This window comes from Ranitomeya variabilis, chromosome 2, assembly GCF_051348905.1.
Source record: "Ranitomeya variabilis isolate aRanVar5 chromosome 2, aRanVar5.hap1, whole genome shotgun sequence".
Lineage (NCBI taxonomy): Eukaryota > Metazoa > Chordata > Amphibia > Anura > Dendrobatidae > Ranitomeya > Ranitomeya variabilis.
Window position 1 is genome coordinate 180,288,351 of NC_135233.1, and position 17,288 is coordinate 180,305,638.

Here is a 17,288-nt window from a genome sequence, read left to right on the forward strand (position 1 = left end):
TTGCCTTCAGAACTGCCTCAATTCTTCGTGGCATAGATTCAACAAGGTGCTGGAAGCATTCCTCAGAGATTTTGATCCATATTGACATGATGGCATCACACAGTTGCCGCAGATTTGTCGGCTGCACATCCCAAAGGTGCTCCATACAAGGCAGGATGGATCCATGCTTTCATGTTGTTTACGCCAAATTCTGACCCTACCATCCGAATGTCGCAGCAGAAATCGAGACTCATCAGACCAAGCAACGTTTTTCCAATCTTCTACTGTCCAATTTCGATGAGCTTGTACAAATTGTAGCCTCAGTTTCCTGTTCTTAGCTGAAAGGAGTGGTACCCGGTGTGGTCTTCTGCTGCTGTAGCCCATCTGCCTCAAAGTTCGACGCACTGTGCGTTCAGAGATGCTCTTAGGCCTACCTTGGTTGTAACGGGTGGCGATTTGAGTCACTGTTGCCTTTCTATCAGCTCGAACCAGTCTGCCCATTCTCCTCTGACCTCTGGCATCAACAAGGCATTTCCGCCCACAGAACTGCCGCTCACTGGATTTTTTTTCTTTTTCGGACCATTCTCTGTAAACCCTAGAGATGGTTGTGCGTGAAAATCCCAGTAGATCAGCAGTTTCTGAAATACTCAGACCAGCCCTTCTGGCACCAACAACCATGCCACGTTCAAAGGCACTCAAATCACCTTTCTTCCCCATACTGATGCTCGGTTTGAACTGCAGGAGATTGTCTTGACCATGTCTACATGCCTAAATGCACTGAGTTGCCGCCATGTGATTGGCTGATTAGAAATTAAGTGTTAACAAGAAGTTGGACAGGTGTACCTAATAAAGTGGCCGGTGAGTGTGTGTGTGTATGTATGTGTGTGTGTATATATATATATATATATATTACACACACACACACACACACACACACACACACACACACACACACACACACACACGTTCAAAAGTTTAGGATTACCCAGACAATTTTGTGTTTTCCGTGAAAACTCATACTTTTATTAATCAAATGAGTTGCCAAATGAATTGAAAATCTAGTCCAGACATTGACAAGGTTCGAAAAAAAGATTTTTACTCTTCGCCACGACAGCACCCTACTGGAGAGAGGGATCCGCCCTGCAGGAACAGGAAACCTATTGAGAAACAAAAGGGGGCGGTCCGCCTTTCCTCCTCAGTTTAGGTTTCCTGTTCCTGCGGGAACGACAGGACTTCGTTATGGGAAACATACCTGGGCTAGCATGCCGCCTGCGCGGTGTCCGAGAGAACGGCAGGGGCTGCGGCTCAGAAGCAGCGTCGGGGGAGTTCCGTTAGACGGCTCCCTCCTCGTCTGATGGAGCGGGCAGACGGCCGGGTCCGGGGAGGGCCGACCGGCGTCCTTCCCAGCGTGCGGTGTGGCAGCATGTCCAGGAGCCGGGTAAGGTGATCCTCCATTGCGGCCCGGTGCTGAATCCCGGGCCGCACATGCGCCGACCGCCGCAATACAGGCTACCCCGGAAGTGAATCATGGGCTTCCGGGGCGCCCAGGCCGGATCCAAGGCGGGGGAAGCCGGCGCCGATCTGCGCATGCGCAAAAAAAAAAAAAATTTTGGCGCACTATTTAAATCGCTCACAAACATTAGAACGGCGATGCAGAGATGTCATCCCCAGGTGCCATGGACCCCACAGCTGGAGATCCAGTACCCCCCGCCAAAGATCACACCAGAGGATCCTCGGACACCGCTCGTAAAAGTGACGGTTCCAGAACAGGATCTCGGCCTTCTGATCCGGTATTATTTGCTTCACTGGGTGAGTTGTGAACTCTGCCTATTAAGCTGACGCTGTCTCCCTATTTCTCTCTCTTTTCCCTTTCTCTCTCTACTTATACGCTTAGAGCAAAAAACGACAAAAAACGAAGCACAGGGAATGTGCCTTGTGTAACCAGCCCCTTCCTGACTCATACCCCAAAAAGCTTTGCAAAGACTGCTTTAAGGAAACAACACAGGGAACAGCAGTGTCCATTACGGACCTACGGGCCATTATTAGAGAGGAGCTAAAAAATATGACCCAGGACAAACCGCGTAGTGCTAAGTCTAAAACACCGACACTTGTGTCAGACTCCGACAGTGACCAACCTGTACTGTCAGACGCCTCCCTGTCATCATGTTCAGCATCATCATCCTCATCAGAGATCGAGGGACGCTCATGTTTTCCCTTAGACAGTGTGGACAACTTGGTAAAGTCAATTCGAAATACCATGGGGTGTGAAGAGTTTAAGGGTGCGCAAACCGCGCAGGACATAATGTTCGCGGGTTTGGCAGACAGAAAGAGATGTTTTTCCAGTTATACCAGCAGTGAAAACATTAATTAAAAGAGAGTGGGAGAAGCAGGATCAGAGAAGCTTTTTACCCTCAGCGTCAAAACGTAAATATCCGTTCAGTGACGAGGAGCTTCTTACATGGACCAAAGTCCCTAAGGTCGACGCTGCTGTAGCTTCTACCTCTAAGCAATCCACTCTACCTGTGGAGGATGCAGGATTACTAGTCGATCCTTTGGATCGTAAGGCTGAATCATCCCTTAAACGTTCTTGGGAAGCGGCTACAGGAATATTCAAACCTGCAGTAGCCAGCACTTGCGCGGCCCGGTCAATGATCATCTGGATTGATCAATTAGACCAGCAAATTGAAAACAAAAGCTCGAGAGAAAAACTACGAGCAGCCATCCCTTTAATACGAGGAGCAGCGGCCTTTATGGCAGACGCCTCCGCCGACTCACTCCGTTTAGCAGCAAGATCTGCGGGCCTTGTGAATAACGCAAGAAGAGCTCTATGGATGAAGAGTTGGAAAGGGGACGCGCAATCTAAATCCAAGATATGCGCAATCCCATGTGAGGGTGAGTACCTCTTTGGTAAAACCTTAGACGAGATACTCAAGAAAGCAAAGGACAGGAAGAAAGCTTTTCCTGAATCCTCTATTCCCTTTTACAGGAGAGCCTTTAAGAGGAGGCCGTTTGGCAAGAGGAGACAAACGGATAGGTCTGCAACATGGACTCCTAAGGATGACAAGCAGAGAGGTACCATGTTTAGAAGACCCAACCCCCCAAAAGACAACAAATACTGAGGATATACCAGTTGGGGGCAGACTTAAATTTTTTACCACTCAATGGGAGAAAATAACATCTAGCTCGTGGGTTTTAAATATCATCCGAGATGGAATTAAACTAAAATTCTCTCGTGTTCCCCACGAGTCTTATATTATAACATCTCTCAGCTCGCCTATACAGCAACAGGCTCTAGAGCTTGAAATTCAAACCCTAATATCAAAACGGGTCCTAGTCCAAGTGCCGGTGGGACAGGAGGGTAAGGGATTCTACTCTCCCCTATTCCTAATTTCTAAGCCCGACGGTTCTTTCAGGACAATCATAAACCTTAAAAAACTCAATTCATTCATTGAAAACTATACATTTAAAATGGAATCCATTAGGTCCACTATAAAGCTCCTATTCCCAAACTGTATGATGGGGGGCATTGATCTAAAGGATGCTTACTATCATCTCCCCATTCATGACAGATACCAAAAATTCCTCAGAGTGGCGGTAAAAATCAACAACGAGGTTCGTCACTTCCAGTATGCGGCCTTACCCTTCGGCCTCTCAACAGTGCCGAGGATCTTCACCAAGATAATGCTAGAGGTGATGGCATACCTACGCCAGAAGGAGACTTTGATTGTGCCCTATCTGGATGACTTTCTGGTAATAGGAAATTCAGTTACTCAATGTACTGATCGTTTAGCTCACGCAATTTCCTCTCTACAGGACCTGGGCTGGATAATCAATACCGACAAATCCAGACTCACTCCGCTTTCCCGTCAGGCGTTCTTGGGGTTCCAGTTAGACTCCATATCTCAAAAGTGTCTTCTGCCGCAGGTAAAGGTTCTACTGATCAGACACAAAGTCCTAGCTGCAATAAATAATCCGCGTATATCCCTAAGACAAGCTATGTCGTTATTAGGGTCTCTTATCTCTTGTATACCAGCAGTGAGATGGGCTCAACACCATACTCGAACACTACAACATCAAGTTTTACAAGAGGATAGACGGTTATTTGGGCGCCTAAATGCAAAAATAACCTTATCTCAGGAGGTTTTAACTTCCTTAGAATGGTGGCTAGACTCAAACCATTTGATGAGTGGGGTTCCATGGGTAATAACGCCATCTCATACCATAACCACTGACGCCAGTCCTCATGGATGGGGCGCTCATATGGGAAATGATTATTGCCAGGGGTCATGGAGCATAGAGGAAAGCGGCAGCTCCTCTAACTTTAAAGAACTGAATGCTGTAAAATACGCCTTATATCATTTCCTCCCACAGCTTCGGGGGAAAGACGTCAGAGTCCTATCCGACAACACCACCACAGTGGCGTATCTAAATCGGCAAGGAGGTACGCGATCAGAGACTCTGATGTCTTCTGCTACAGAAATCTTAAATTTAGCAGAAAGTCACCTAACATCCCTTACTGCGCTGCACATAAGAGGAGCAAGCAATCAGCAGGCGGACTTTTTAAGCAGACACACCCTGAGACAAGGAGAGTGGTGTCTAAACCAGCAAATATTTCAGGACATAATATCTCTTTGGGGCCGTCCTCAGATAGATCTCTTCGCCACAAGGAAAAACAGAAAAGTCCGGAGATTTGCTTCTCTATCTCCAGCGGATCATCCGGACATTCTGGACGCTCTCCAAGCCCCGTGGCAGTTCAGTCTGGCGTACGCGTTTCCTCCGATCATATTGCTACCTCAAGTTATACGCAAAATCAGAGAAGAAGGGGCGAGAGTTGTACTGATAGCTCCATTCTGGCCCAAGAGACCATGGTTCTCATGGCTACAGACCATGTCGGTCTCAGATCCTTGGGTCCTCCCCTCAACGCCCAACCTTCTCTTCCAGGGTCCGTTTTTCCATCCTCAGGTGGACAATCTCCACCTGACGGCCTGGAACTTGAGAGGCAGATGCTAAGATCGAGAGAATTCTCGGGGGGTTTAATTGATACGCTTCTCCATAGTAGAAAACCCTCCACCACAAAAATCTATACAAGAGTATGGAGAAAATTTTTTCAATTCCATACATCTACCAACACATCAGAGATTCCGATACATTCTATCCTGGAGTTTCTTCAAAAAGGGAGAGAACTAGGTCTAACTGTAAACACCTTAAAGGTTCATGTTTCAGCACTAGGAGCCCTCTATGGCCATAACATCGCGGGGGATAGATGGGTATCCAGATTTATTACGGCCTGCGAAAGAATGAATCCAGTTAACATACCTAGGATTCCACCCTGGGATTTAAATTTAGTCTTACAAGCCCTAACAGACTCGCCATTCGAGCCGATAGACTCAATACCAATTAAATGTCTATCACTAAAAACGGCCCTCTTGGTAGCACTGACTTCAGCTAGGAGAATCAGTGACATCCAAGCACTCTCTATAGCTCCACCTTTTTTGTTAACCTTTCAGGATAAGTTAATTCTTAAACCAGACCCTTCCTACCTACCCAAAGTAGCGAAAAAATTCCACAGGTCACAAGAAATAATCTTGCCCACTTTCTTCAGTAATCCATCCACTCCTGAAGAACAAAAATATCACACTCTAGACGTTCAAAGAGTAATGTTAAAATACATTGAAAAGACCAGCAGCTGGCGACAGAGTAGGGCTCTGTTTATTTCCTTCCAGGGTGTCAAGAAGGGTCATGGAGTAACAAAAAGCACCTTATCCCGGTGGATCAGAGAATCTATCAGACTGGCTTACTCCGCGAGGAAAGAAAACCCTCCGGAAGGCATAACGGCACACTCTACCAGAGCGATGGCATCCTCCTGGGCAGAGAGGGGAGACGTCCCGATCGAAACTATATGTAAGGCGGCAACTTGGTCAAATCCTTCTACATTCTATAACCACTATAGGCTAGACCTATCGTCAACTTCTGACCTAGACTTTGGCAGGACTGTCCTCAGCACGGTGGTCCCCTCCCTAGGTGATGGTCTCTGAAAGATCTCCAGTAGGGTGCTGTCGTGGCGAAGAGTAAAAAGCCGGATTACTCACCGGTAATGCTCTTTTAGTGAGTCCACGACAGCACCCTCTTACATCCCTCCCTAGATTAATATAATACATACTATTTGAGTAAAATCCTTTTAATCATAAGCAAATAAGTTTAAACAATGAAATAAATGATATTTGCCTAATACTGGCGGTCCTCCGGGTACTCTGAAATCCAAACTGAGGAGGAAAGGCGGACCGCCCCCTTTTGTTTCTCAATAGGTTTCCTGTTCCTGCAGGGCGGATCCCTCTCTCCAGTAGGGTGCTGTCGTGGACTCACTAAAAGAGCATTACCGGTGAGTAATCCGGCTTTTTATTTGAAATAATAATTTTTCCTATCGCCACGACAGCACCCTTATGAGAGAGGGGATCCGCCCACCATCTGGACAGGAACCTACAGGATTTAAAGGGGCGGTCCCCCTCACCACTCCAGTTTGGGTTCCTGTCCGGATGGCGGGAGCCTGCAGGAAGGAGGCGCGGCTGCCGGTATTAAGCAGCGGTGACTGCAGGAGAATGTGCGGCAGAGATGTCTTCGGTTGCGGATACAGAGCACCTTCAGGTGGAGGTGCCTGACCAGCGCAAGAAGAGTGACAGCAGCCGCTCCAGAAGCAGCAGCAGCGTGGTACGGGGGCAGGAGCAGGCAGGTGCCTCAACGTCACGTATGGATTCTCCTCCTCAGAGACCGGTACTATGCAGTTCAGCCTTGGTGAGTGTTTACAAAAGAACCAAGTAGCTGATATGGCCTGTCTGTCCTTGTGCTTTGTTTTAGGCCAAAAAATCGGCTGAATCCAAGCACAAGCAATGTGCTTTATGTACGGTTCCCCTGCCTGATAGTTATCAGAAAAGGCTCTGCCAAACTTGTATTTGTCAGACCTTGGAAGAGGAGGCTCCACTTCGTGCATCAGACCTCAGGGCAGTCATAAGGGAGGAAATTAGTAGTTCCCTTAAAAGCAGTCGGCATGGGAGATCCAGGGAAGTATCACCAGGATCGAGCCCGTCTGTGCAAGAGGGTGAATGTTCTCGTTCCTCATCACCATCCTCTTCGGATGAAGAGGGGAGACCTTGTTTTTCAGTGGATGGAATGGACGCACTAGTTAAAGCAGTTTGCACCACCATGGGGGTTGTAGAGAACAAGGAGCCAAGGTCAACCCAAGATCTAATGTTTGCAGGGTTGTGCCAAAGGAGCCGTAAATCGTTTCCAGTAGTGGATACGGTGAAAGAACTTGTTAAGCGAGAATGGGATAAGCAGGATAAGGGTTTCCTGCCATCATCAGCTAAGAGAAGGTACCCCTTTTGATGATAAAGACCTGGCGGAGTGGGTTAAAATTCCTAAAGTGGATGCGGCTGTGGCTTCCACATCTAAATCAACCACCTTACCGCTAGAGGATGTAGGCCTTCTAAAAGACCCTGCGGATAGAAAAGCAGACATGTTCCTTAAAGTATGGGAAGCATCGTCGGGGGCTTTCAAACCGGCAATTGCCGGCACCTGCACTGCCAGATCGCTTATGGTCTGGGTAGCCCAGCTGGAGGAGCAGCTAAAAACTAAAGTGCCTCGTGACAAATTACTGGATTCACTATCCCAGATTCGGGAAGGTGTGGCATATTTGGCGGATGCCTCGGTGGACTCCCTAAAACTTGCAGCCAGATCAGCAGGACTCTCAAATGCTGCCCGGCGAGCCTTATGGCTTAAGACCTGGAAGGGGGACGTGCAGGCTAGAGCTAAACTATGTACTATTCCGTATAGGGGTGAGTACTTGTTTGGGCCAGTGCTGGATGACATCCTAGCTAAGGCTGATGATAGGAAGAAAGGTTTTCCTAAAGTGTTCAATCCTACCTTTAGGAATACCTTCAAGAGACGTTTCCCATACCGGAGACCTTACTCAGCCCGGAATTGGGAGCCGGCGGAGCCGAAGAAGAGAAATTCAGACTTCAACACCCCATCATCTTCTTCAAGACGTAGGCGAAATTACCGATAAATCGGACCTTCCAGTAGGGGGCAGATTAAGGCATTTTTATACTCAATGGGTCAAAATAACTTCCAGTAATTGGATCCTGGGTATAGTTAGGTCTGGATTAAAGCTAGAGTTCCGGGAAAGACCTTCGGATTATTATGTATTGACTGCCCCTGGTTCCTTAAACCAACAGAAGGCCCTGGAAAAAGAGATTCAAATGTTGAGACAAAAGGAAGTTATTGTAGAAGTTCCAAAAGATCAAGAGGGGGAGGGGTTCTATTCCCCCTTATTCTTAATCCCCAAACCTGATGGTTACTTTCGAAACATCATAAATTTACGAAAATTGAACAAATTTCTACAATACCATGCCTTTAAAATGGAATCAATTAAATCAGCAACTAAACTTCTTTTTCCCAGGTGTTATATGACAGTCCTGGATTTAAAAGATGCATACTACCATCTGCCCATTCACAAAGATCACCAACGGTTCCTCAGAATGGCGGTGCGCCTAAACGATCAGGTCAGGCACTTTCAGTTTACGGCAATGCCATTTGGATTATCTATGGCACCAAGGGTGTTTACTAAGGTCATTGCGGAAGTAATGGCCTATGTCAGAGAGCAAGATACATTAGTTATACCCTACTTGGATGACTTCCTGGTAGTGGGTAGTTCATTTGTCCAGTGTAAAGATCGCCTAAACTGTATAATATCTTCTCTACAGGGCCTAGGTTGGTTGGTCAACCTAGAGAAGTCAAAACTAAGGCCATCGACTATTCAGACCTTCTTGGGTATTCTGCTAAATTCAGAGAATCGGCTGTGTTTTCTTCCAGAAGAAAAGAAGCAGAAGGTCATATACAAAGTCAGCACTGTGATAAAAAGACCAAATCTGACCTTGAGAGACGCAATGTCCCTGTTGGGATCATTAACAGCGTGCATACCGGCTGTTCAGTGGGCTCAATTCCACACTCGGGTATTACAAGCCCAAGTCCTGGATACAGAGAAGAGCCTTCAAGGTCGGTTAAGCGGAAGTCTCAGACTATCTACCACCACTCTAAACCGTCTAGAATGGTGGCTAAAAATAGAACATTTGTCAAAAGGAGTTTGTTGGGAAATAGTACCAGACAACACGGTCACAACCGATGCCAGTCCAATAGGATGGGGAGCTCACATAGGAGATGTTTGGACTCAAGGGCAATGGTCTCCCTTAGAAGCCCAAGAGTCCTCCAATTGGAAGGAGCTCACGGCAGTAAAAAATACTCTGCTCAGATGGCTACTGTTGCTTCAGGACTCGCATGTAAGAGTCCAGTCGGACAACACGACAGTAGTAGCATATCTCACCCATCAGGGAGGGACGAGGTCAAAGTCTCTGATGATCACCACCGCAGACATATTCGACATGGCCGAGACTCATTTTCGCTCGCTTTCAGCGGTTCACATACGAGGAGAACACAACATACAGGCAGACTACCTCAGCCGTCATTCTCTACGTCAGGGAGAGTGGGTTCTAAATCGGCTAGTTTTCAAACAGATAGTGGGTCTGTGGGGATCACCAGTCATAGATCTGTTTGCTACGAGGGAAAACAGACAGACCAGGAAGTTTGCATCCCTTCGGGTAGCGGACAATCCTTCCGTAGTGGACTCCCTTCAGATTCATTGGGGGTTCCCTCTAGCCTATGCATTTCCCCCACTATGTCTGATTCCGCTAGTTCTCAGGAAGATCAGGAAGGAGGGGGCGAGAGTAATCCTGATTGCCCCTTTCTGGCCCAGGAGGGCATGGTTCTCCTTACTCAGGGCAATGTCAGTGACCGACCCCTGGGTGTTGCCCGTAAGTCCAGAACTTCTTTCTCAGGGTCCATTCCGTTATCCCAATGTGGAATCTCTACATCTCACGGCGTGGAATTTGAGAGGGAATTATTGAAAAGGAGGGGATTTTCTGATGCTTTAATATCTACCCTTTTAAGTATCCGAAAGGAGATTACTACTAAGATTTACTGTAAGGTCTGGAAAAAATTTCTTGCCTTTTACCAACAGCCCTTTACGGATAAAATTCCAATTCCAGCTATTCTGGAATTTTTACAGAAGGGCCGTGAATTGGGTTTGGCGGTAAATACCCTTAGAGTCCAGGTATCAGCTCTGGGGGCATTGTATAACAGCAATGTAGCGGGAAATAGATGGGTATCTAGATTTATGAAAGCTATGGATCGGAGTAACCCCGTCCATATTGTTAGATTACCGCCATGGGATCTAAATTTGGTTTTAGATGCTTTAACAGAACCCCCCTTTGAGCCGTTAGATTCTGTCTCCATTAAAAATTTAACTTTAAAAACGGCCCTGCTGGTAGCCTTGACTTCTGCTAGAAGAGTGAGTGATATGCAAGCATTGTCAGTAGACCCTCCTTATCTAATGGTCTTTCAGGATAGGCTAGTCTTGAAGCCTGACCCTGCATATCTACCAAAGGTAGCCTCTAAATTCTATAGGAGTCAGGAAATATATTTACCTTCATTTTGTGATAACCCAGTTTCAGCTGAAGAACAAAAGTGTCATATGCTAGACGTTAGAAGAACAGTATTAGAGTACCTACACAAAACAGAACCCTGGAGGCAGAGTAGGGCTCTGTTTGTCTCCTTTCAGAATCCAAGGAAAGGGACGAGTGTTACTAAAGGTTCTATTGCCAGATGGATCAGAGATGCAATATGTCTTGCCTATACTGCCAAAGGTCAGACTCCACCAGAAGGCATCAAGGCCCACTCCACTAGATCCATGGCCTCATCCTGGGCGGAGAAAACGGACGTCCCCATAGACGTGATATGTAAGGCGGCAACGTGGTCATCTCCTTCCACCTTTTATAATCATTACCGTCTTGATCTATCATGTAAGGCCAATTTAGACTTTGGCCGTTCAGTACTTAGTGCTGTAGTCCCTCCCAGGTGATTAGTCTTTGAAAGTCTCTCGTAAGGGTGCTGTCGTGGCGATAGGAAAACCGGTTTTTACTTACCGGTTATAGGATTTTACAGAGTCCACGACAGCACCCGCACATTCCCCCCCCCGTAGTTAAATCACTGGTTTCTGCACTCTTTGGGTAGTGTGCCATTAGTTATCACTCTTTTAGAGGTGATGGTATTTAGTAATGTTTAAGTATATATGATTATGTACTAACTCAATGGGCAGTGTCCCTTATGCTCTGAAACACAAACTGGAGTGGTGAGGGGGACCGCCCCTTTAAATCCTGTAGGTTCCTGTCCAGATGGTGGGCGGATCCCCTCTCTCGTAAGGGTGCTGTCGTGGACTCTGTAAAATCCTATTACCGGTAAGTAAAAACCGGTTTCTCCTTCAAACTTTGCTTTCGTCAAAGAATGCTCCCTTTGCAGCAATTACAGCATTGCAGATCTCTGGCATTCTAGCAGTTAATTTGCTGAGGTAATCTGGATAAATTTCACCTCATGCTTCCAGAAGCCCCTCACACAAGTTGGTTTGTCTTGATGGGTACTTTTTGCATACCATACGGTCAAGCTGCTCCCACAACAGCTCAATGGGGTTGAGATCTGGTGACTGCGCTGGCCACTCCACTACAGATAGAATACCAGCTGCTTGCTGCTTCCCTAAATAGTTCTTGCATAATTTGTAGGTGTGCTTTGGGTCATTGTCCTGTTGTAGGATGAAATTGGCACAGGGTATGGCATTGCAAAAGGAAGCGATAGCCTTCCTTATTCAATATCCCTTTTACCTTGTTCAAATCTCCCACTTTACCATCACCAAAGCAATCCCAGACCATCGCATTACCTCCACCATGCTTGACAGATGGCGTCAGACACTCTTCCAGCATCTTTTCAGTTGTTCTGTGTCTCACAAATGTTCTTCTGTGTGATCCAAACACCTCAAACTTGGATTCGTCTGTCAATAACACTTTTTTCCAATCTTCCTCTGTCCAATATCTGTGTTCTTTTGCCCATATTAATATTTTCCTTTTATTAGCCAGTCTCGGATATGGCTTTTTATTTGCCACTCTGCCCTGAAGGCCAGCATCCCGGAGTCACCTCTTCACTGTAGACTTTGACACTGGCGTTTTGCGTGTATTATTTAATGAAGCTGCCAGTTGAGGACCTGTGAGGCATCGATTTCTCAAACTACAGACTCTAATGGGTCTGCACGGTGGCTCAGTGGATAGCACTGCAGCCTTGCAGCGCTGGAGTCCTGGGTCCACCAAGGACAACATCTGCAAAAAGTTTGTATGTTCTCCCTGTGTTTGCGTGGGTTTCCTCCCACATTCCAAAGACATACTGATAGGGAATTTAGATTGTGAGCCCCCATTGGGGACAGCGATGTTAGTGTTAGTGTGCAAACTGTAAAGCGCAGCGGAATATGTTAGCGCAATATAAAAATAATTATTATTATTATTATTAATGTACTTGTCTTCTTGCTCAGTTGTGCAGTGGGCCCTCCCACTTCTCTTTCTACTCTGGTTAGAGCCTGTTTGTGCTCTCCTCTGAAGGGAGTTGTACGCACGGTTTGTAGGAAATCTTCAGTTTCTTGACAATTTCTCGCATGGAATAGCCTTCATTCCTAAGAACAAGAATAGACTCTCGAGTTTCACATGAAAGTTCTTTTTTTTTTTTTGCCCATTTTGAGAGTTTAATGGGACCAACAAATGTAGTGCTCCAGATTCTCAACTAGCTCAAAGGAAGGTCAGGTTTATAGGTTCTCTAATCAGCCAAACTGTTCTCAGCTCTGCTAACATGCTTGCACAAGGGTTTTCAAGGGTATTGTGACCATCCATTAGCCTTCTTACTCAGTTAACAAACACATAGTACCATAAGAATATTTGAGTGATGGTTTTTGGAAATGGGCCTCTATACACCTATGAAGATATTGCATTACAAACCAGACGTTTGCAGCTAGAATAGTCATTTACCACATTAACAATGCGTACAGTGTATTTCTGAAGCATGTAATGTTAGCTTCATTGGAAAAAACTGTGCTTTTCTTTCAATAATAAGGAAATTTCTAAATGACCCTAAACCTTTGAACAGTAGTCACCGGGAATGGTTTTCACTTCACAGGTGTGCCCTGTCAGGTTTAATAAGTGGGATTTCATGCCTATAAATGGGGTTGGGACCATCAGTTGTGTTGTGCAGAAGTCTGGTGGATACACAGCTGATAGTCCTACTGAATAGACTGTTAGCTGCTTTTTTCTTGCCATAATACAAATTCTAAGTAAAGAAAAACGAGCGGTCATCATTACTTTAAGAAATGAAGGTCAGTCAGTCCGAAAAATTGGGAAAACTTTGAAAGTATCCCCAAGTGCAGTGGCAAAAACCATCAAGCGCTACAAAGAAACTGGCTCACATGAGGACTGCCCCAGGAAAGGAAGACCAAGAGTCACCTCTGCTTCTGAGGATAAGTTTATCTGAGTCACCAGCCTCAGAAATAGCAGGTTAACTGCAGCTCAGATTAGAGACCAGTTCAATGCCACACAGAGTTCGAGCAGCAGACACATCTCTGCAACAACTGTTAAGAGGAGACTTTGTGCAGCTGGCCTTCATGGTAAAATAGCTGCTAGGAAACCGCTGCTAAAGACAGGTAACAAGCAGAAGAGATTTGTTTGGGTTAAAGAACACAAGGGATGGACATTAGACCAGTGAAAATCTGTGCTTTGGTCTGATGAGTCCAAATTTGAGATCTTTGGTTCCAACCACCGTGTCTTTGTGCGACGCAGAAAAGGTGAACGGATGGACTCTACATGCCTGGTTACCATCGTGAAGCATGGAGGAGGAGGTGTGATGGTGTTGGGGGTGCTTTGCTGGTGATACTGTTGGGGATTTATTCAAAATTGATGGCATACTGAACCAGCATGGCTACCACAGCATCTTGCAGCGGCATGCTATTCCATCCGGTTTGCGGTTAGTTAGGCCATCATTTATTTTTCAACAGGACAATGACCCCAAACACACCTCCAGGCTGTGTAAGGCTATGTTCACACTTTGCGGTTTTTGCTGCGGATCCGCAGCGGATTTGACGCTGCGGATCCGCAGCAGTTTTCCATGCAGGGTACAGTACAATGTTACCCTATGGAAAACAAAAACCGCTGTGCCCACATTGCGGAAAATCCCTTTAAAAACCGCGCGGAATTCCTGCGGGAAAAAAGGAGCATGTCACTTCTTTCTGCGGATTCCGCAGCGGTTTTCAACATGCACCAATAGGAAAGTGCTGTTGAAAACCCGCAGGAAAATCCGCAGTGAAAACCGCAGCGTTTTTGCACTGCGGTTTTTCCAAATCCGCTGCGGAAAAATCCGCAGCAAAATCTGCAAAGTGTGAACAAGCCCTTAGGGCTATTTGACCAAGAAGGAGAGGGATGGGGTGCTACGTCAGATGACCTGGCCTCCACAGCCACCAGACCTGAACCCAATCGAGATGGTTTGGGGTGAGCTGGACCGCAGAGTGAAGGCAAATCTGTATATTTCTGTATTTGTACAGAAAATACTGAAAATACAGAAAAATCTTATATATATATACTACAGACCAAAAGTTTGGACACCTTCTCATTTAAAGATTTCTCTGTATTTTCATGACTACGAAAATTGTACATTCACACTGAAGGCATCAAAACTATGAATTAACACATGTGAAATTATATACTTACAAAAAAGTGTGAAACAACTGAAATTAGGTCTTATATTCTAGGTTCTTCAAAGTAGCCACCTTTTGCTTTGATGACTGCTTTGCACACTCTTGGCATTCTCTTGATGAGCTTCAAGAGGTAGTCACCGGGAATGGTCTTCCAACAATCTTGAAGCAGTTCCCAGAGATGCTTAGCACTTGTTGGCCCTTTTGCCTTCACTCTGCAGTCCGGCTCACCCCAAACCATCTCGATTGGGTTCAGGTCTGGTGACTGGAGGCCAGGTCATCTGGCGTAGCACCCCATCACTCTCCTTCCTGAGAACTGGTGGAAACCGCTCTGCAAATCATGCACATCTAAGATCGTCGGTGAAGAACAGACCTCATTATTAACTAATATGAGAGCAATGATATGTCAGGAGGTTCATTCATCCATCTCGAGCCTGAATCTTCCCCAGACCAGCCAGACAGAACCGCAAACATCGCGGAAAAGACAGAGGGAGTCCAGCCCTTCTTCTGACCAAGAAGATATGGAGGGGTCGGATCAAGAAGGAGAAAAACCATTAGGAAGAGGAAAGAAATATCTCTTCTCGGCAGCAGATACAGATGAACTCCTACATGCAGTACGTAACACCATGCAGTTACAAGACACTCAGGAGGAAACCTCAATCCAAGATGAAATGTTTGGCGGTGTGCATGCTCAACTCACAAAAGTTTTCCTGGTTAATAATCATATCCGTTCCATGATATTAGAGGAATGGCAGGAGGCGGAGAAAAGGCTAGTTGTACCTAGAGACTTTAGACTCCTTTTACCTTATAATCCAGACGATATAAAGGTTTGGGATGAAGTTCCTAAGATAGATGTGCCATTAGCAAAAGTGGCAAAGACGGCGATTCCGTTTTGAAGACTCCTCCGCGTTGAAGGATCCAATGGATCGCAAAGCAGATGGACTGGAGGAGAACTTGGGAATCCTCGTCTGCAATAATATGTGCTAATATAGCAGCAACCTCTGTAGTCCGGTCCATGCATTTATTGATGGATGATCTGGAAGAACATCTCAGGGTTAAAACTTCTAGAGATGTTATCCTCAAATCCCTACCATTACTAAAGCTGGCAACAGGTTTCATGGCAGACGCTTCGGCGGAATCTGTACGATTCGCCGCCAGAAGCGAATCTTTATCCAATGCAGCCAGAAGAGCAATCTTGATATTCAGTCAAAAAATAAACTTTGTGGGATTCCGTTTTCAGGGGTTAAAGTGTTTGGGCCTATTCTAAATGACATATTAGATAAAGCGTCAGACAAAGAGAAAGGGTTCCCTGAGGAAAACACTAAAAAATACCAGCCCTTTCGTAGATCCTGGCCTAGTCAGAAGACAGACTACAGGGGGAAAGGGAAGACTGGGAGATGGTCCTATCCCAAGGGTGGAAAAGGTAGAGACTCCATCTTCCAGGGTTCAGGGAAACCGAATAAACAGAGTGGGAGGTCGATTACAGAGGTTTCTGGGGGGTTGGCAGAAAATATCCAAAAACCCTTGGATTCTGCAGGTGATTGCTCAGTTACAAATTAGAATTCACCAGTCCTCCTCCAGAAAGGTTCGTAGTAACCAGATCTTCTCCCCTCTTAAACTCACCTATGTGGCCAGACATCCAGGAGTTGTTAGAAATAGAAGCAATCGTCCCAGTACCCATCTCAGAGAGAGGCAAGGGCCATTATTCACACCTATTTTCAATAAAAAAAACATCGGGAGACTCCCGGACGATTATAAATCTGAAACCCCTGAACAAATGGATAAGGTACAGGAGATTCAGGATGGAGTCTATAAGGTCCACAATACCTCTCATAGACAAGGACATGGTAATGTGCACCTTGGATCTAAAGAGTGCATACTACCATGTCCCAATACACACTTGTTACCAGAAATTCCTGAGATTCGCCCTGACGAACAGAGGGGTAGTTTATCACTTTCAATTCAAGTGTCTCCCCTTTGGCCTAGCCTCGGCCCCAAGGATATTTACCAAGCTAATGTCAGAAGTAGTCGCCTATCTAAGGAATCAAGGTATTGCCATAGTACCATACCTAGATGACTTTTTGATAATGGCAAGGTCAGAGAAGCTTCTTAAGATCGACCGCGACTTCACACTCTCCATTCTACAAGATCTGGGGTGGATTGTGAATTGGGAAAAGTCATGCCTAGTTCCAAATTCCAAAATAAAATTTTTGGGGGTCATATTAGGTTCCAACGCCAGAACATCTTTTCTGCCAGAGGAAAGACAGAAGTCGTTAATCGAGAACGTATACCGATTCAGGAAAAGCACTTCCTCTATAAGGGAAGCAATGAGAGTCCTAGGCTTAATGACGGCCTGTATTCCCTGTTTGAAATGGAGCCAATTTCACTCACGCGGGTTACAGAAGCAAATCCTGAAATCTTGGGAGAGAAGGCAAGATTCTCTGGAGAAGATGGTTCTTTCTCCTTCGGTAAAGAAGTCCCTAACCTGGTGGACCATCCCAGAAGACCTCAAGGTGGGAGTTCCATGGATCCTCTATCCCTGTGTTACTGTTACCACAGACGCCAGTCAGTACGGATGGGGCGGGCACATAGGAAGGACATACTACCAAGGGAAGTGGAGTCCAGAAGTGTCGGCCAAGTCATCAAACTTCAG

General features: G+C 46.0%; 1 protein-coding gene across 8 annotated transcripts in view; it reads left to right on the forward strand.

The window, feature by feature from the left end:
* The window catches only part of AHCTF1 (AT-hook containing transcription factor 1), a 215,027-nt gene that overhangs the window by 12,655 nt on the left and 185,084 nt on the right, over window positions 1-17,288 (forward strand). Inside the window, exon 1 of one of the 8 annotated variants that reach the window (XM_077283255.1) lies at window positions 10,709-10,823. The exons of the other annotated variants lie outside the window; for them this stretch is intronic. The gene's annotated coding sequence lies outside the window, so the exon portion shown is untranslated. Of the gene's footprint in view, window positions 1-10,708; window positions 10,824-17,288 lie in introns of those variants that run through there. 8 annotated transcript variants of the gene reach the window in all.